The sequence below is a fragment of the Macaca fascicularis genome, chromosome 9 (assembly GCF_037993035.2).
Source record: "Macaca fascicularis isolate 582-1 chromosome 9, T2T-MFA8v1.1".
NCBI classification, from domain to species: Eukaryota; Metazoa; Chordata; class Mammalia; order Primates; family Cercopithecidae; genus Macaca; species Macaca fascicularis.
Window position 1 is genome coordinate 18,530,346 of NC_088383.1, and position 21,006 is coordinate 18,551,351.

The 21,006-nt window shown below is 40.7% G+C and overlaps 1 long non-coding RNA gene across 1 annotated transcript; it reads right to left on the reverse strand.

The window, feature by feature from the left end:
• Window positions 1-3,014: 3,014 nt before the first annotated feature.
• On the reverse strand, window positions 3,015-20,621 carry LOC135965025 (uncharacterized). The gene is made up of 3 exons (XR_012417517.1): window positions 20,558-20,621; window positions 7,035-7,086; window positions 3,015-3,829 (listed from the first exon to the last, which is right to left on the reverse strand). It is a non-coding gene; the product is annotated as an uncharacterized lncRNA (long non-coding RNA).
• Window positions 20,622-21,006: the final 385 nt, after the last annotated feature.

A 21,006-nucleotide genomic window follows, 5' to 3' on the forward strand; every position in this document is an offset into this window, starting at 1 on the left:
GCTCTGCCCGCCTGGCCTTTTGTAAGGCAGTTTCTCAATGCGCAGGCAGGGAGCGGGATCTTCCCGCCGCTCATTCTTTTCTTTTTAGAGACGCGGTCTCAGTCTCCCAGGCTGGAGGGCAGTGACTCGAATATAGCTCACTGCAACTTCGTGGGCTCTAGCGATCTTCCCACCTCTGCCTCCCAAAGTTCTGTGATTACAAGCCTGAGCCACAGCGCTGAGTCAAACATTCATTCATTCTTAAGAGCTTCTGGGGAAGAAATGCCCATTTCGCCCTGTTTCCCGTTTACCAGGGAGTCCAACAGGTACTCCAACAGTTCTTCTAACAGTGAGAAGACCGTCCCACTTCCATGATTTATTTTTTTAGAGTCTGGAGTGCAGTGGTGTGATCTCGGCTCACTGCAACCTCCGCCTCCCTGATTCAAGAGATTCTCCTGCCTCAGCCTCCCATGTAGCTGGAACTACAGTCATGCACCACCACGCCCGGCTGATTTTTGTTATTTTTAGTAGAGACGGTTTCACCATGTTTGCCAGGCTGCTCCTGAACTCCTGGCCTCAAGTGATCCACCCGTCTTGGCTTCCCAAAGTGCTGGGATTACAGGCGTGAGCCACCTCTCCCAGCCCCACTTGTGTGAATTTTACCGGAGCGTGTGTGTGTCTGTGCGTGTGTGTGCGTGTGTGTGTGTGTCTACCAAGTATTAGGCCTCTGAGCCCAAGCTAAGCCATCATATCCCCTCTGACCGGCACCCACGTATACATCCAGATGGCCTGAAGTAACTGAAGAATCACAAAAGAAGTGAAAATGGCTGGTTCCTGCTTTAACTGATGACAAGACCTTGTGAAATTCCTTCTCCTGGCTCAGAAGTTCCCCCACTGAGCGCCTTGTGACCCCCACCTCTGCTGGCCAGAGAACAACCCCCTTTGACTGTAATTTTCCACTACCTTCCCAAATTCTATAAAACGGCCCCACCCCTATCTCCCTTTGCTGACTCTCTTTTCAGACTCAGTCTGCCTGCACCCAGGCGAAATAAACATCCTTGTTGCTCACACAAAGCCTGTTTGATGGTCTCTTCACACCGACGCGCGCGACACCAAGTCCACGGGTTGAAAGGGCATTGAGGTCAATTCAGTATAGAATGTTCGATGTCTTAGGGGAGCTGGAGGAAAGAGGACCTGACAAGGCAAGGGCGGCAAAGAAGAAACATTTGTACAGATACAGGCAACCTAGACACTGGGCCAACGGGAACTCTTTCCAGCAAGGAAGATAGAATCCCACTGTTTCCTGCTTTCTCTCCTCTCAATCCCTATGCTTTCCCCTCTTAACTCTTTACTCTGTCCCCTTAAAGCATACAGTTAAGAAGGCAGACTCTGGAGTCCGGTTACTGAAATACAACCCCCAAATTCCTGACTCCTCCCATTTTATTAGCTGTGTGAACTTGGACGATGTAACCTCTCCATGCCTCAGTTTCCTTAGTGGAAATAATTTTTTAAAATCGTGAGCCGAGATCGGCCATTGCACTCCAACCTGAATGACAGAGTGAGACTCTGTCTCAAAAAAAAGGAAAGGAAGGCTGGGTGTGGTGGCTCACCCCTGTAATCCCAGCACTTTGGGAGGCCGAGGCAGGCGGATCACTTGAGGTTAGGAGTTTGAGGCCAGCCAGCCTAACATGGTGAAACCCATCTCTACTAAAAATACAAAAATTAGCAGGGCATGGTGGTGGGCGCCTGTAATCCTAGCTACTCTGGAGGCTGAGGCAGGAGAATTGCTTGAACCCAGGAGGCACAAGTTGCAGTGAGCTGAGATCGCCCCATTGCACTCCAGCCTGGGTGATAGAGCAAGACTTCATCTCAAAAAAGAATAAAAATAAAATAAAGGGAAGAAAGAAGTAAAAGTCTTTGCAAATGAGAGCAATGTGTTTCCTAGAAAATCCTAGGAATCTCGAGGAATCCTAAAAAAAAAAAGCCTACTGGAACCAGTGAACTAGTGGCAGGATACAAGATCAACATAACAAAAATCAATGGTTTTTCTACATATGTACACAGAACAACTGGAAAATGAAATTTAAAATAAACCATACCATGTTAATCAGCATCCCAGAACATGAACTATATAGGGATAAATTTCACAAAATATGTGTGACACATATATGCTGAAAATTATAAATCACTGCTCAAAATTATAAATCGCTGCTGAGAGAAATGAAAGATCTAAATAAATAGCAGTTCCCTGTTCATGAATTGGAAGACTGCATACTGTTAAAATGTCAATTCTCTCGAAATCCCAGCAGACTTTTTTTTAACTTGACAAGCTAACTATAAAATTCATACAGAGGTGCATAGGAAGAAGAAAGTTGGAGCACACATACATCTGGTTTAAAGACTTACTATAAAACTGGTTTTCAACACACTGTAGTACGCATAAGGTGAGACATATAGATCAGTGAAACAGAATCAAGTCCAGGTATAGACCTATATGTATATGGTCAATTGATTTTCATAAGAAGCTAAGGTAATTTCCATGTGGAAAATATAATGTTTTCAATCAATGAAATGACTGGATAGCCATATCAAAAAATAAATCTTGAACCTTACCTCACACCATAGACAAATATTAAGTTGAAATGAATGACAGACCTAATCATGAAGCTATAATTACATAATTTCTAAGAAAATATAGAACAATCTTTTTGACTTTGGGCAAGGTGACGATTTTGGAGGTAAAAAAAAGCACGAATCATAAAAAGGAAATAAAAGACAGATTGAACTTCATCAAGATGAGAAACATGTGTTTTCAAGACAACCTTAAAAAAGTGAAAATATTCACAACAGATGTCTCTAACAAGGAATTTGTATCTAGAACTATCGGGGGAACCAGCCCCCAATATTTCAATGTAGGTTCTTTCTATTTTCCCTAAGTGTTGGCAGGTCTGAGAAATAAAGAGAAAGAGTACAAACAGAGGAATTTTACAGCTGGGCTCCAGGGGTAACACATATCGGTAGGTCCGTGATGTCCCTGAGCTGCAAAATCAGCAAGTTTTTATTAGGGATTTTAAAAGGGGAGGGGGGTGTACAAACAGGGAGTAGGTCACAAAGATCACATGCTTCAAAGGGCAATAAAGATCACAAGGCAAGAGCAGAATTAGAATTACTGATGAGGGTCTATGTCCCGCTGTGCATGTATTGTCTTGATAAACATCTTAACAGAAAACAGGGTTCGAGAGCAGAGAACCGGTCTGACCTCAATTTCACCAGGGTAGGTTTTTTCCCCCACCCTAGTGAGCTTGAGGGTACTGCAGTAGACCAGGGCATATTTCAGTCCTTATCTCAACCGCATAAGACAGACACTTCCAGAGCGACTGTTTATAGACCTCCCCCCAGGAATGCATTCCTTCCCCAGGGTATTAATTATTAATATTCCTTGCTGGGAAAAGAATTCAGTGATATGTCTCCTACTTGCATGTCCATTTATAGGTTCTCTGCAAGAAGAAAAATATGGCTGTATTCTGCCTGACCTCGCAGGCAGTCAGACCTTATGGTTGTCGTTCCTTGTTCCCTGAAAATTACTGTTATTCTGTTCTGTTTCAAGGTGCACTGATTTCATATTGTTCAAACACACATGTTTTACACTCAGTTTGTACAATAGTGGTCTTGAGGTGACATACATTCTCAGCTTATGAAGATAACGGGAATAAGAGATTAAAGTAAAGACAGGTGTAAGAAATTATAAAAGTATTAATTTTGGGAACTGATAAATGTCCATGAAATCTTCACAATTTATGTTCTTCTGCTGTGGTTCCAGCCGGTCTCTCCATTTGGGGTCCCTGACTTCCTGCAACACAGAACACATAATGAAAGCTTACAACTTAATAAAACAATTCAATTTTTTGAAATGAGCAAAAGATTTGAATTCACACTTCACAAAGATATAGAAATGACCAATAGCCGGCCGGGCGCTATGGCTCATGCCTGTAATCTCAGCACTTTGGGAGGCTGAGGCAGGCAGACCACCTGAGGTCAGGAGTTCGAGACCACCTTGGCCAACATGGCAAAACCCCGTCTCTACTAAAAATACAAAAATTAGCTGGGCGTGGTGGCATGCCCTTGTAATCTCAGCTACTTGGGAGTCTGAGGCAGGAGAATCACTTGAACCTGGGAGGCGGAGGTTGCAGTGAGCCGAGATGGCACCACAGCACTCCAGCCTGGGCTACAAGAGCGAAACTCCATCTCAGAAAAAAAAAGTAAAAAAGAAATGGCCAATAGCACATGCAAAAGTGCTCAATTTTATTAGTCATTTGGGAAATGCAAATTAAACCCACAATGAGATAGCCCCACATAGCCACTCAAGTGGCTAATATATTAAAATGTTAGCAAGGACTGGCATTCTCATACAAGGTTGAAAAGAATACTGCTTTGGAAAATAATTTGGCAATTTCTTACATCAATATACACTTAGCATATGATCCAGTAATTTCACTCTTGGTATTTAACCAAGAGACATAAAAACATATGTCTACACTAAGTCTTGAAACCAAATGTTCATAGCAGCTTTAGTCGTAGTAACTCCAAACTGAAAATAACTCATGTGCCCATCAATGTGTGAATGAATAAACAGAGTGTAGTGTATTCATACAATGGAATAGTACTCAGCAATAAAAAGGAATATACTATTGTACATGTCACATGAATGAATCTCATTAACTTTGTGCTGAGCAAAAGAAGCCAGACAGAAATTATATGGTATATGATTACTTTTATATAAAACTCTAGAAGAGCAAAATCCAATCTAAAGGGACAGAAAACAAAAAATGTTGTTTACTGAAGTTGGGGATGCCTGTAAGGAGAGGAGACTAAGAATAAATACAGAAAACCTTTTGCAGTAGTGTGAATGTTCACCATGCTGATCATGGTGGTTACACAGCTTTACATATTTGTTACAACTCATCATACTGGCCTGGTCCAGTGGCTCATGCCTGTAATACATGCATTTTGGGAGGCTGAGGCGGGCAGATCATCTGAAGTCAAGAGTTCGAGACCAGTGTGGCCAACATGGTGAAACACTGTCTCTACTAAAAATACAAAAATTAGCCAGGCGTGGTGGTGCATGCCTGTAGTCCCAGCTACTCGGGAGACTGAGGGATGAGAATCACTTGAACCTGCAGGTGGAGATTGCAGTGAGCCGAGATCATGCCACTGAACTCTAGTCTGGGCAACAGAGACTCAATCTTGAAAAAAAAAAAAAAAACATCATACTGAATACATAAAGTAGATGCAATTCTTTGAATATAAATTATTAGAATTGATTTATAAATGCCATGAACAGTATATATTTTAACATGTAAAATTTATAATATTGATACATTTAACATGAAACCCAAATATTGTGGCAGAAAGCCTTTGTATTTTGCAGTTAATAGTTTCCCTACCAAATATTCCTCTAAAGCATCGAATCTGCCAAAAGATATAACTCATTTTCACAACAGTTATGCATGGTACAAAGTTCAATATAATAACACTTTGAAAAATAAACTTTTAAATGCTCTAGCAATAAATAATATTTCAACAGATTTGTAAAATCGTCCCTATAAAATGTGAATTTACCATGTACCATGTAGAAATAGGTGATACAAAATTGGATGAAACATGGAGCCTGTTTTCATGAAGGTAACAATGTTATATAATGGATAAGAAAATCATACACATTAATGTATTCCAAGATATGTTATTAACATGCCACCTCTCATGTGCCAGACACTTCAGCTGATTTAATCCACACAATATTTTCAGGTAGGTATTACTATCCACATTTTACAAATGAGCTTATTAAAGCCTGGAGAAGTTAAGAAACTTGCCCAAGCTTGCCAGCCAATGGGCAGTGATTTTGAAGGACCACTGGCTCCAAAGCCCATGTTCTATTATGAATTGCAGAGTATAATAAATTTGAAAACAGAGTTACAAAGTGCTTTGGGAGCTAAAGAGCTGTCGAAAAATGTAACTTGTTTGGAGAATCAGAAAATGACTCATGCAAGAAATCACTTTTAAATACTTAAACTGAGTATGATTTCAACAAATCACAGAGAGTATTGCAGACTGAGAGTTGATCATAAACACGGGGACAGGAAAAACAAACAAGTTTGAGGAGAAGTGAGTTGTGCAGATTAACGAAATGTTAGCGGTATTAGGGGAGAAGGATAAAATAGATACACACTAAGAACCACTCTATTTTAAAAGGCAGTATGAGTTTCTAAAGATTTTCAGTATGAAAACCATAGAGAAGAAACACTGTTCTCAAAGATTAATTTGGACCAGGTGCTGTGGCTCCCCCCTATAATCTCAGCACTTTGGGAGGCTGAGGCGGGCAGATCACCTGAGGTCAGGGGTTCAAGACCAGCCTGGCCAACATGGGAAACTCCATCTCTGCTAAAAATACCAAAATGAGTGAGGTGTGATGGCGCGCACCTATAATCCCAGCTACACAGGAGGCTGAGGTGGGAGAACCGCTTGAATATAGGAGAGGGAGTTTGCAGTGAGTGGAGATAGCAGCACTGCACTCCAGCCTGGGTGACAGAGTGAGACTCCGTCTCAAAAAAAAAAACAATTAATTTTGCAGCAATATATCAAATACATTGGTATGAGGGGATGCAAGAAATGAGAGCTGTAGTCTAGATGAGTAAGAAAGACCAGAACTGGGTTGGTGGCAATAGTCGTTGAAAAGTGGATGGTGAAGAGAGCTTCAGTTTCATCTGAAGAGGAGGATGAATAAGGAGATATCTTAAAAAATAAAATAAAATTAGCTTTTGGGGTACAAGTGGTTTCTGGTTATGTGAATGAAGTGTATAGTGGTGAAGTCTGAGATTTAAGTCACCTGTCACCTGAGTAGTATATGTTGTACCCAGTATGTACTTCTGCTATCCCTCAACGCCCTCCCGCCCTCCCTGCTTCTGAGTCTCCAGTGTTCACTACACCACTCTGTGTGCCTTTGCATACCCATAGCTTAGCTCCCAATGATAAGTGAGAATATATGGTACTTGGTTTACCATTCCTGAGTTGCTTCACTTAGAATAATGTCCTCCAGCTCCATTCAAGTTCCTGCAAAAGAGATGAATAAGGAGATATCTTGAGATAACAAGAGAATCAAAATAAGATTTTTATTTGTTGTTTTTGATTTGCCAAAGGTGTCATGAAAGAGGGAGAGATTGATCACCTATTTGGGATGGGCTATGTAATGAAGCAAGGTGTCTCTGACAGTGGAAAGATGAGGTAAGAAGATGGATGAAAAGATTAGGTTGTTTTTGTTTTTGTTTTTGTTTTTTACATGAAGTATTGCTCTGTCTCCAAGGGTGGAGTGCAGTGGCACGATCTCGGCTCACTGCAATATCCCCCTCCCGGGGTCCAGTGATTCTCCCGATTAGCTGGGATTACAGGTGCCCGCCACCATGCCCAGCTAATTTTTGTATTTTTAGTAGAGATGGGTTTTTGCCATGATGGCCAGACTGGTCTGAAATGCCTGATCTCAGGTGATCCACCTGCCTTGACCTCCCAAAGTGTTGGGATTACACGCATGAGCCACCATGCCCTGCTGGATTAGATTTCAAAAAGAGAAAAAAAAAATCCTTCTTTCTCAGACAGGAATAAAGAAAATGGAGATACAGATATTTTGAGGTAAGGAAAGGAAAGTTGAGGTAGGTAGCTCCACTGAGAATGAGGTGTCCTGAGGGCAAATAAGGTTTGGAATGGCACCTTATATATAACTTTATTTTCTTCTCAAAACATCATATTATTTTTCCCAGTCTAAGGAATAGCCCTTGCCTTTAGAATAAAGGCATTTAGAGCTCTCTATTATAACCTGAGCCCATAGGGACGAATGGAATATTACCTACTAGTCCATGCCATAAAAATCCTCTGATCCAGCAAGACAGGTCTCTTCCCTGTCCAAAAAGTGACCTAGACAGACTTTAATCCAAATATCCTTTCTGTTCACCCTCCCCAACCTGTGGTTTTCCCTTCCCAACTGCTCCCCAAGCTGCTGTTTTCCCTTATACAAACAAGAATGCTTTGAAAATCTCATTCATTCTTCAAAGACGTTTTCAACTCCAATTCTTTTAAGTGTCTTTCCCTGACCACTTCAATGTACATTAAATTCTCCAATAGTTTGTAGTGATAAGGTGTCATTTCTTTTGGCATTTAATTATATATCATTTTCTGCTTTTCCAATAGTTTGTAGTGACACAAATAGTTTGTAGTGATACCAATCGTTTGTAGTGATAATGTGTCGTTTCTTTTGGCATTTAACTGTATATCATTTTCTGCTTTTCCTTAATTTACACTTGGGTATGTTTTGTCTATGAAGAAGAAATGCATATGAGAGATCACAAACTATATTTTTAAAAATCATTCTCAAAAACCCATTAGTGTTTTGCAATTTTGAACAGCTTTGTGGAGTTATAAATGACATACAGCAAACTGCATATATTTAAAGTATACCATTTAATAAGTTTTAACAAATGTGTCCTCTGTGAAACTTTCACCACAATCAAGACAGAGAACAGACCGGGCACGGTGGCTCATGCCTGTAATCCCAGCACTTTGGGAGCCGAGGCAGGCGGATCGCAAGGTCAGGAGATGGAGACCACCCTGGCCAACATGGTGAAACCCCGTCTCCACTAAAAATACAAAAATTAGCTGGGCGTGGTGGTGCACGCCTGTAGTCCCGGCTACTTGGCAGGCTGAGGCAGGAGAATCGCTTGAACCGGGGAGGTGGAAGTTGCAGTGAGCCGAGATCGTACCATTGCACTCCAGCCTGGGGACAGAGCCAGACTCCATTTCAAAAAAAAAAAAACACAACAGAGAACATATCCATCACCTCAAAAACTGTCCTCCTGCCCTTTTGTAATCCCCACCTCCTCCCCCGCAACCACTCATCTGCTTTCTATCACTGCAGAGTGGTTTGCATTTGCAAGAAGGTTGTATAAATAGAATCATACATGACGTACTCTTTGTTGACTTTGTTTTTGTGTTCACTCTGGGTAATTATTTTGAGCTGGTCCATGGTTGGCCCGTGGTCATGTGATCTATGTAGTCCATAGAGTCTTGCACTTTGAAGGGCTCCGTGCTTGTTTGGGCCAGGCACAGTGGCTCACGACTGTAATTCCAGCACTTTGGAAGGTCGAGGCGGGAAGATCACGAGGAGATCGAGACCATCCTGGCTAACACGAAGAAACCCCCTCTCTACTAAAAATACAAAAAATTAGCCGGGTGTGGTGGTACACGCCTGTAGTCCCAGCTACTCAGGAGGCTGAGGCAGGAGAATCGCTTGAACCCAGGAAGCGGAGCTTGCAGTGAGCCAAGATCGCACCACTGCTCTCCAGCCTGGGCGACAGAGTGAGACTCCATCTCAGGGAAAAAAAGAAAAAAAGAAAAAGAAAGGCTCCGCGGTTGTTTGAACGCTCCACTGTCATTGTTTTTTAAGTTCTTAATACTTTGTGAACAAGAAGACCTACATTTTCCTTTTGCACTGGGCCCCACAAATTATGTTGCTGGTCCTGAAATATTCATCCATATGTGTATATAGATTAATCATTTATTTTGTTTTATTGCTGAGCAGTTATTTCATCGTATGGATATACTACAATTTGTTTATCCATTCATTCACTAAAAGCATTTGGGTTTTTTCCCAGTTACAAATAAAGGATCCATGAACGTTTGTGCACAAGCCTATATAAAGACATGCATTTGAGCTGGGCATAGTGGCTCATGCATATAATCCCAGCACTTTGAGAGGCCAAGGTTAGAGGATAGCTTGAGGCCAGGAATTTGAGACCAAGCTGGGGAGCATAGCAATACCCTGTCTTGAAAAAAAAAAAAAGATTTACCTTCATTTCTTTTAGGTAAATACTGAAACGCAGAATGACTGAGTACATAGTAAGTGTATGTCTAACTTTTTAAGAAACCACACTGTTTTCTTTTTTCTTTTCTTTTTTTTTTTTTTTTTTTGAGACTGAGTCTCTCTCTGTGGCCCACGCTGGAGTGCAGTGGCGCGATCTCGGCTCACTGCAAGCTCTGCCTCCTGGGTTCACGTGATTCTCCTGCCTCAGCCTCCTGAGTAGCTGGTACTACAAGTGCCCACCACCACGCCCAGCTAATTTTTTGTATTTTTAGTAGAGATGGGGTTTCACTGTGTTAGCCAGGATGGTCTGGATCTCCTGACCTCGTGATCCACCCACCTCGGCCTCCCAAAGTGCTGGGATTACAGGCATGAGTCACCGTGCCCGGACTGTTTTCTAATTTTTAAAAGAGATTCACAAATTTTTTACTTTATGCACAAAGAGTTAGCATGGTTTCTTTCATGGGATGAAGTACCAGGATAATCCATTCAAGGAAGTTCACTTAGTCCAACTTAATGAAACCTATATCCTTTGCATACTGGGGAACATATTGAGGCTGTATTTTTGGATCACATCATACTGGTTTGAGCAAGAACCCTGGCCAATTTCACAGGTGGCTCTAGTATAGCTGCTGGAGACTCATCTTGCATTACGAGTAAGAGGTGAAACAGCTAGCACGTACATGCACTTTTCAAATTTTTCCAGTTTTTCTAAAGTGGTTGCACCATTTTACATTCCCATCAGCCATGCAGGAGAATTTCAGTTGCTCCACATCCTAGCCAACACTTGGTGTAGTTAGTCTTCAAAATTTTAGACATTCTAATAGATGTATTATTTCACTGTGGTTTTAATTTTCACTTCCCTAATGACTAATTATGCTGTTGCTTTTCATGTGCTTATTTGTCAGTTGTATATTTTCCTTGGTATAGTTACTGTTCAAATCTGTTGACCAATTTTTTTTTCTTTCTTTTCTTTTTTTTTTTTTTTTTTGAGACAGGGTCTCACTTTGTCACCCAGGCTGGAGTGCAGTGGCATGATCTCAGCTCTACCTCCCAGGTTCAAGTAATTCTCGTATCTCAGCCTCCCAAGTAGCTGGGATTACAGGTGCAAGCCACCATACCCAGGTAATTTTTTTTTTTTCTTTTTTTGAGACAGTATCCCTCTGTTGCTCAGGCTGGAGTGCAGTGGCATGGTCTCAGCTCACTGCAACCTCTGCATCCCGGGTTCAAGTGATTCTGTCTCAGCCTCCCAAGTAGCTGGGATTACAGGTGCCTGCCACCACGCCCGGCTAATTTTTTTGTATTTTTAGTAGAGATGGGGTTTCGCCATGTTGGCCAGGCTGGTCTCGTACTCCTGACCTCGTGATCCGCCCACCTCAGCCTCCCAAAGCACTGGGATTACAGGAGTGAGCCGCTACACTTGGCCTGTTGCTGAATTTTGTGGCGGATTAATTGCTTTCTTTAATTATTAAGTTTTGAGGCTACTATATATTTTATAGGTAAAAATCCTTTATCAGATATATGACTTGCAAATATTTTTTCACAGTTCATGGGATAATTTTTATTTATTTATTTATTTAGAGACAGAGTCTCACTGTGTTGCCCAGGTCAGTTTGAATTCCTGAGCTCAAGCAATCCTCCCACTAAAGTGCTGGGATTCCAGGCATGAGCCAGTGGGAGAATTTTCTTGACAGTACCTTTCAAAGGGCAGAAGTTATCAATTTTGATGAAGTTCTGTTTATCAAGTTTTTTCTTTGAAGGATTGAGTTTTTAGTGTTATATCTAGGAAATTATGGCCTAACCCAAGGTAATAAAGGTTTTGTTCTATTTTCTTCTGGAAATTTCATATTTGAGGTTTTATATTTGGGTCGATGATCCATTTTGAGTTAATTTTTGTATATGATATGAGGTATGAAATGAGGTTCATATTTTTGCTTATGAATATCTAAGTGTTCCAGGGCCATTTGTTGAAAACCTATCTTTTCTCTGCTGAATTGCTTCTGTACGTTGTCAAAAATCAGTTGTCCATTTATGTATGAATATATTTCTGTTGGGTCTATTCTGTTCCACTGATCTTCTTTTTTTATTCTTTACTTTTTATTTTTTATTTTTTTTTGAGATGGAGTCTCGCTCTGTCGCCCAGGCTGGAGTGCAGTGGCGCGATCTCGGCTCACTGCAAGCTCTGCCTCCCAGGTTCACGCCGTTCTCCTGCCTCAGCCTCCCGAGTAGCTGGGACTACAGTCGCCTGCCACCACGCCCGGCTAACTTTTTGTATTTTTAGTAGAGACGGGGTTTCACCCTGTTAGCCAGGATGGTCTCAATCTCCTGACCTCGTGATCCACCCACCTCGGCCTCCCAAAGTGCTGGGATCACAGGTGTGAACCACCGCGCCCAGCCTTGTTCTATTGATCTTCTTGTCTGTCTTTATGCCAGTTCCATATTATCTTCATTACCATAGCTTTATAATAAATCTTGAAAGCAAGTCATGATTTGTGTTTGTGACAGCGACAGTGTTAATGATGTTAGTAATCTGTAATGTGTATGTTCTTAGCACATCATGATAGAATTTGACTAGGCATGGTGTGGTTATTTCAACGGGATGAGAGCAATGATACCACTAGAAAGAAGTGATAATTTCAGAGGGAAAAAAACACTTTAAAATTTCACCAGTTTTTCTATTTGTAGGTATCACAATGGGAAGGAATGTCAGGAAGAAAGCTGGTGCATTCGGGAGAACACTTGTGAAATGTAGCAAAAGGCCAGGCGTGGTGGCTCACGCCTGTAATCCCAGCACTTTGGGAGGCCGAGGTGGGCCGATCATTTGAGGTCAGGAGTTCGAGCACAGCGTGGCCAATATGGTGAAACCCCATCTCTACTAAAAATACAAAAATTAGCTGGGTGTGGTGGTAGGCGCCTGTAGTCTCAGCTGCTCAGGAGGCTGAGGCAGGAGAATTGCTTGAAATCGGGAGGCTGAGAATGCAGTGAGCCGAGATTGCGCTACTGCACTCCAGCCTAGGCAACAGAGCAAGACTGAGTCTCAAAAAAAAAAAAAAAAAAAAAAAAGTGTAGCAGAAGTGAGCTGTAGTGGAAACAAACACAAAGAAACACAAAGAAAGGGAATGAGAACTGAAACATGAAGAGCAAGAAACCTCTGGACACAGAGGACTGATTTGGGAAATGATAAGTTGAGCATTGTGGTTTGGAAGGAATATTGGAATTCGTTTAACTCAATCTCCTTATTTTTTTATTGATGTGAAAACTGAGACACAAGGAAGTTCCTTTAGAGCTTATCTATAATCTCCTTTAGAAAAGAATCAATCATGCAAGTTTGGTTCTAGGCTGACAGTTGAAAGTCAGGACTTTGTAAGTAAAATCCTTCTGTTCCATAGGTATATTATTGTAAATAAGAGCTTCATTCTTAAAGAACAATTTCATACCTTACAAAATTGATCATGAAAATAAAACAAAACTTACACATATGTGATCATGAATATTAATTATGTAAGACTAAAAACAGGCCGGGCGCGGTGGCTCAAGCCTGTAATCCCAGCACTTTGGGAGGCCGAGACGGGTGGATCACGAGGTCAGGAGTTCGAGACCATCCTGGCTAACACGGTGAAACCCCGTCTCTACTAAAAAATACAAAAAACTAGCCGGGCGAGGTGGTGAGCGCCTGTAGTCCTGGCTACTCGGGAGGCTGAGGCAGGAGAATGGCGTAAAAACCCAGGAGGCGGAGCTTGCAGTGAGCTGAGATCTGGCCACTGCACTCTACCCTGGGCGACATAGCGAGACTCTGTCTCAAAAAAAAAAAAAAAAAAAAAAAAAAAAGACTAAAAACAATATAAAAAGTAGTATTTTAAATGCTCCTTTGGTGAATATTTTCTACATTGGTACAGATATAGTCCAGGGAATTTTAGAATGAAAATATCTTTTTTCCTTTTGTAAATATGTAAATTTCATTTTGTAAATATGTATATGCATATAGAGTAAGCATATGCATTTTGCATTGTGCTAAACGTTGACATGCCTTCAAAACTGGAGTCATCTATTCTGAAAAAATCTTTGAATGGTAAACGATGGGAAGGAATAGATTCCTTTGTGAGGTCTTCAGTTTCAAAGACCCTTTGGATGTATTAGCTGCTGAGTCAGCAGAATCAGCATCAACCCAGACCAGCTGGTAAGTGTTGCTAATCTAGTTACCTGGTCTGTAGTAGTTACTAGGTGTTCAAAGAAAAGGACCTGATCTTTATAATAGTAAAAGACAAAAGTGGAAGAAGTCATAAATTGAATTATGATGAATTGGATGAGTTTATATCATACTATCATTTGTTATGAAAAGGTTATTTATGGACCCTGGCATTATACAGATTGGTTCAAACTTCTCCAAATAAAAGATGTCAAACTATGACAAAAGCAGCTGTTCCAGAATATCCATTAGGAGCAAAAGAGCAACAGGGGTGGGGACAGGCCTGCGTCTAGTTGCTGGGTAAGGGTCTGAGTGAGGCTGTGGTTTTCAAACATTTTCGCTTTTTTGAAACTATACCTTCTCTCATATTTTTAAGTGACCTACAGTTTTTTTGGGGGGGGATGAAGTCTCGCTGTTGTCCCCCAGGCTGGAGTGCAGTGGCACGATCTCAGCTCATTGCAACATCTGCCTCCCAGGTTGAAGCGATTCTCCTGCCTCAGCCTCCCGAGTAGCTGAGATTACAGGTGTGTACCACCACACCCAGCTAATATTTGTGTTTTAAGTAGAGATGGGGTTTCACTGTATTGGCCAGGCTGGTCTCGAATTCCTGACCTCAGGTGATCTGCCCACCTTGGCCTTCCAAAGTGCTGGGATTACAGGCATGAGCCACCGTGCCCGGCCAGTTTTTTTTTTTTTTTAATCTTAACTCTAAACAGTTGCAAAGGATGTAATTTCTGGTGACTTTTAACAGCCTTATTTAGGTGTAACTCAAATACAGTATCTGTGCATATTTAAAATGTATGATTTAATAAATATTGGCATATATACCAATATATATTAAAAATGTAGTAATGAAAGCATTACTACAGTCTAAATAATGAAGATAGAGCGTCACCCCTTCCCACCCTTTCGCCCTCCCCAAAATACCCTATCTCTTTTAAAAATTTCCAGTGAAGCCATCTAGGCCTGGTGTTAACTTTGTTGAAAATTTTCAACGTGAAATTCAAATAGAGATTTTCACATTAAATATTTCTTGGGGTGGGCATGGTGGCTCACACCCATAATCCCAGGACTCTGGGAGGCCAAGGAAAGAGAATTGTTTGAGACCAGGAGTTTGAGACCTGCCTGGGCATCATGGCGAGACCCCGTCTCTACAAAACAAAAAAAGATACAAATAAATAAATATTTCTTTAGTGAGCTTTATTAGTTTGTGCCACTGAAGGGATTTGCCATTTCCTCCGTGTTGTCCAGTTTATGGGCATAAAGTTGGTCATAATATTTTATTATTATCCTGTTAACATCTTTAGCATCTGTAGTGATGTCAGTTCTCTCATTTTGGAAGTTGTTAGTTTGTGACTTTTCTTTTTTCCCCCTAATTAGTCTGCTTATAGTTTTATCAATTTTATTAACCTTCTCAAAAAACTGGCTTTAATTTCTTTTGTTTTCTCTATTTGTGTCTTGTTTCTCATTGATTTCCATTCTGATGTTTACTAGTGCCTTTCTTCTGTGTACTTTGGGTTTCATTTGCTACTTTTTCTAGTTTTTTAAGGTAAAAGCGGAGATCATTGATTTGAGACTTTTCTTCTTTTCTAACATAAGTGTTATATTATACTATAAATATCTCTGTAAATACTGCTTTAATTGCTGTCCACAAATTTTGATATGCTCTGTTTTCATTTTTATTCTATTTAAAATACTTTTCAATTTTCATTTTTATTTCTCTTTGACCCTGGGTTAGCAAATTAGTTGTTATTTAGTTTCCAAATGTTAATTAATATGTTAATTCATTTCCAAATATTTGGGGACTTTCGACTAGCCTTTTGCTACATACTTTTAATTTAACTCTTTTTAGTCAGAGAATATACTTTGTATGACTTGAATGTTTTTAGATTTATTGAGATTTGTTTTATATCCAAGAATATGATCTGTCTTGACAAATAACTCATGTACACTGGAAAATAATGTACATTCAGCCTTTATTGGATGTAGTATTCTATCAAGTTCAATTAAACCAAGTTTGTTGTTAGTACTGTTCAAATCTCTGTAGCCTTACTGATTTTCCTCTGCTTGTCCTGTCAATATTGAGACAGGGAAGTTAAAATTTCAACTATATGATGTAGTTGTTTATTTTTCCTTGAAATTCATCATTTTTTGTTTCATGTACTCTGAAGCTCTGTTATTATATGCAAAAATGTATACAATTGTTATATTCTGTATGTTTTTGTTTTTAAAATAGCTTTCTTATACACATCATATAGTTGGGTCTTGTTTTTAAAAAATAGACTGACAATTCCTGCCCTTTAATTGCAGTTTAGATCTTTTGTATTTAATGTAATTATTAATGACTAGGTCAAAATCTATCATCTCACTTTTGTTTTCTGTTGGTCTCTTCTGTTCTTTTTTCTTCTTGTCCTCATTTGCTGCCTATTTTGAATTATGTGAATTTAAGAAATTTTTATGTATTTCCACTATTGTCTCTCTATATCCTTTTGTTTGATTTTCTTTTGGGGGGTATTACTCTAGGATTTACGGTATGCATTTTTAACTTATCATAGTCTACTTTCAAATAATATTTATACCATTGCATGTATAATGTAAGAACTCTTTCAGTATTATATTTCTATTTGTCTCCTCCTATCTTTTGTGATATTATTTTCATATATCTTACAAACCCCATAATACAATTATTATTATTATTTTCTTTTTTTTTGAGACGGAGTCTCGCTCAGTTGCCCAGGCTGGAGTGCAGTGGCGCGATCTCGGCTCACTGCAAGCTCCGCCTCCCAGGTTCACGCCATTTTCCTGCCTCAGCCTCCCAAGTAGCTGGGACTACAGGCGCCCGCCGCCACGCCCGGCTAATTTTTTGCAGTTTTAGTAGAGACGGGGTTTCACTGTGTTAGCCAGGATGGTCTCTATCTCCTGACCTCGTGATCCGCCCGCCTCGGCCTCCCAGAGTGCTGGGATTACAGGCGTGAGCCACAGCGCCCGGCCGGAAGTGTCTTTTATGTTTACTCTCACATGACCATTCGGATGCTTTTCATTTTGTTTTTTAGATTCAAATCACCAAATGGCACCATATTTCTATTGCCTGAAGAATTCTCGATTTTTGTTCGTTTGCTTGAACATTTCTTATTGTGTAGGTTTTGCTGATGATGAGTTCTTTCAGCTTTTTTTGTATGCAGGGGATGGCCCCAGGACCCCCAGGCAGATACCAAAATCTACAGATGCTCAAGTCACTTTACTTCAACTTCATTTTGAAGATTCTTGCTGATATAAAATTCTACATTGACAATTTTTAAATTTTAGGACTTTAAAGGTACTATCCACTCTCTTTTAAATTTTTTTTGCAATTTTATTAGGAGTCTACAGTAATTCTTTATTCCTCTATATATAATGTGTCTTTGTTTTTTGGATGCTTTTAAGATTTTATTGTTATTGATTTTCAGTAATTTGATCATGCTGTGCCTTAGTGCCATTTTTGTTGTTGTTATTTGTTGACTGGGGTTCACTTACAGTCTCAGATTTGTAAGAATATTGTTTTCATTAAATTTGAGAAAATGTCTTTTTTTTTTTTTTTTTTTTTTTTTTTTTGAGACGGAGTTTCACTCTTGTTGCCCAGGCTGGAGTACAATGGCATGACCTCCGCTAGGTGCAATCTCCGCTCACCGCAAACTCTGCCTTCCCAGGTTCGAGCAATTCTCCTGTGTCAGCCTCTCGAGTAGCTGGGATTACAGGCATGCGCCACTACGCCAAGCTAATTTTGTATTTTTAGTAGAGACGGGGTTTCTCCATGTTAGTTAGGCTGGTATCAAACTCCCAACCTCAGGTGATCCGCCCGCCTCGGCCTCCCAAAGTGCTGGGATTACAGGCGTGAGCCACCAAGCCCGGCTAAACTCCCATTAATTCTATCTAGTGGAAGTTTTATGTCAGATAGCGTAATTTTAATCTATAGAATTGCCATTTGCTTCTTGTTTGATGCCTTTTATTTCTCTCCGTTATATTCATCTTTTTGTAAGTCCTTAAGCATACTGATCACAGAACTTTTTAAACATTCTTTTTTTTTTTTTTTTTTTGAGACGGAGTATTCATCTTTTTGTAAGTCCTTAAGCATACTGATCACAGAACTTTTTAAACATTCTTTTCTTTTTTTTTTTTTTTTTTGAGACGGAGTCTCGCTCTGTCGCCCAGGCTGGAGTGCAGTGGCCGCTTCTCAGCTCACTGCAAACTCCACCTCCCCGGTTCACGCCATTCTCCTGCCTCAGCCTCCGGAGTAACTGGGACTACAGGCGCCTGGCACCTCGCCCGGCTAGTTTTTTTGTATGTTTTAGTTGAGACGGGGTTTCACCGTGTTAGCCAGGATGGTCTCGATCTCCTGACCTCGTGATCCGCCAGTCTCGGCCTCCCAAAGTGCTGGGATTACAGGCATGAGCCACCGCGCCCGGCCTTAAACATTCTTATGTTAATTCAATCATCTCTTTAATTTCCGGTTCTGTTTCCATGGACTGATTGCCCTACTGGTTATTAGCCACATTTTCCTGCCCCTTTATGCGTTCAGTAATATTTTATTGGAGTCTGGCCATTGAAGAGTTTTATATTTTTGAATGCCATAAATATATGCATTCCTATTAAGAGTTTCATAATTTGTTTTGCCCCTAATTTATGTTGCCCAGCTTACCTTTCAAGAGTTACTCTTTCAGCTTTTTTAGAGCAAAGGTAGAGGTAGACTCCCTGTCAGGCCACTCCCCACTACTAAGACATTAGCCTTTTGGGGTATTTATTTAACACTCAATGTGTTCTACTCATTTTCTTTCCCTCTGGCTTCGAGAACTGAAATGATTCCCTGACTTGTATGAACTCGGGATTTTTCAGATTTTGCTTCCCTAGTAATAGGTCTTTGCCTAAACGTGCTTTGCCCAAACTTGTAGAGCTTTACCGTACCCATGACTAGATTAGCATTCAAAGCCCCAAGGGGAACCTTTGTGCAGGTTTTTTTTTTTTTTTTTTTTTGAGATGGAGTTTTGCTGTTGTTGCTCAGGCTGGAGTGCAATGGTGCGATCTTGGCTCACTCCAACCTCTGCCTCCTGGGTTCAAGCAATTATCCTGCCTCAGCCTCCTGAGTAGCTGGGATTGCAGGCACCTGCCACCACACCCAGCTAATTTTATTTTTAGTAGAGACAGGGTTTCACTATGTTGGCCAGGCTGGTCTCGAACTCTTGACCTCAGGTGATCCACCCGCCTCAGCCTCCCAAAGTGCTGGGATTACAGGCGTGACCCACTACGCCTGGCCCCTTGTGCAGATTTCTAAAGCTCTTCTCTGCATAGCACACTCCTAATATATTGCCCTCCAAATTCTAGTCTCTTGGCCTCCTCAAACCTTGATTTTTGTCTCTTCAATGCAGTAAGACCTTTGGGTTCTTTTTGAGTCCCACCTCCCTGTGCCACAGCCTAGAAACTGATTCCAGGCAGAACGCTGTTGCAATCATTGGGCTCACTGCATATGCTTCCTTTCTTCTTGAAATCATAGTCCAGTGCTGCCTGTTGTCCCATGTTTGAAATCATTCCATATATTTTGTCCATGTTCTATTTGCTTATTGTAAAAAGATAAGTCTGGATCCTGTTACTCTCTCATGACCAGTAATGGAGGTTTGCCATTTTAATCATAATACATTTTATTTATTTACTACATTTAACAAACATTTATGGAATACCTACCGTGAAGAGTTCAGAAATAGAGAAAAATGATTCACAGACTAATGCTTATACAATTAAAAAGTTACAATATTGTGGTAGCTTTTAAGTATGACCCCAAAATTCTTTGACATTCTTTCCACAAAGAGGTAAATTTTATTTCCTCTTCCCTTAAGTGTACATGTGTGACTGCCTGTCCAAAAGAATATGGCTGAAATGATGCTGTGCTTATTTCCTAGCCCAGGTCTTAAGAAACTGGCAGTTTCCTGGCTCTTGCAATACTCAGTCGTATGCCCATCCAACACACTGAGAGGAACCAAGCAGATACATAGGAGTTCTCATGTTGTTGTTCTGGTTGGGAACCCCAGTGACTCAGCCAACTGCTAGGACCAACTGCCAGACATGTAACTGAGCAAACTTTGAAATGACTGTAGCCCTGGCTGTAGTCATTCCAGCCTCTGAGCTACCCCTGCTGAGACTGTGTGGTCCCGGCTAAGTTCTAACCAAATTTCTGTTTGTAAGCAAAATAAATTATTGTTGTTGCCCTAAGATACTAAATTTTTCAATTTGCATTTTTTTTTTTTTGAGATGGAGTTTCGCTCGTTGCCCAGGCTGGAGTGCAATGGTGTGATCTTGGCTCACTGCAACCTCCACCTCCTGTGTTCAAGTGATTCTCCTGCCTCAGCCTCCCGAGTAGCTGATGTGCCACCATGCCCAGCTAATTTTGTATTTTTAGTAGAGACAGGGTTTCTCCATGTTGGTCAGGGTGGTTTTGAACTCCCGACCTCAGGTGATCTGCTCACCTCAGCCTCCCAAAGTGCTGGGATTACAGACGTGAGCCACTGTGCCCGGTTGTAATAGACACCTGTAACACATATTATATCGTTAAGTGCTATAATAGAGGAAGTCAATTAACAATTGAATTAACAAATATTTATTATGTGCCTATTACTAGTCAGGTACTGAGTCAGGAAAGGCTTTTAAGAAGCAAAATCTAAGTGGAAGTTTACAGGAGATCTAGGACCTAAATAGAGTAAGAGCAGGAAAAGCAGAAATAGTTGTTCGTTTGAAGATATAAAAAGCATGGGGTGAATGCCAGTAGTTCAGAAAGGCTAACATAGAGGCTAAGGAGAACAAAACTGTGAAGAGATGAGTTACTGAAAGGCCAGTTCATTAAGGAGCTAATGCTAAAGAATGGGGGTTTAATCCTGAAGGTAAGGCTACTCTGCACACTTGTAATCATGCAATTAAT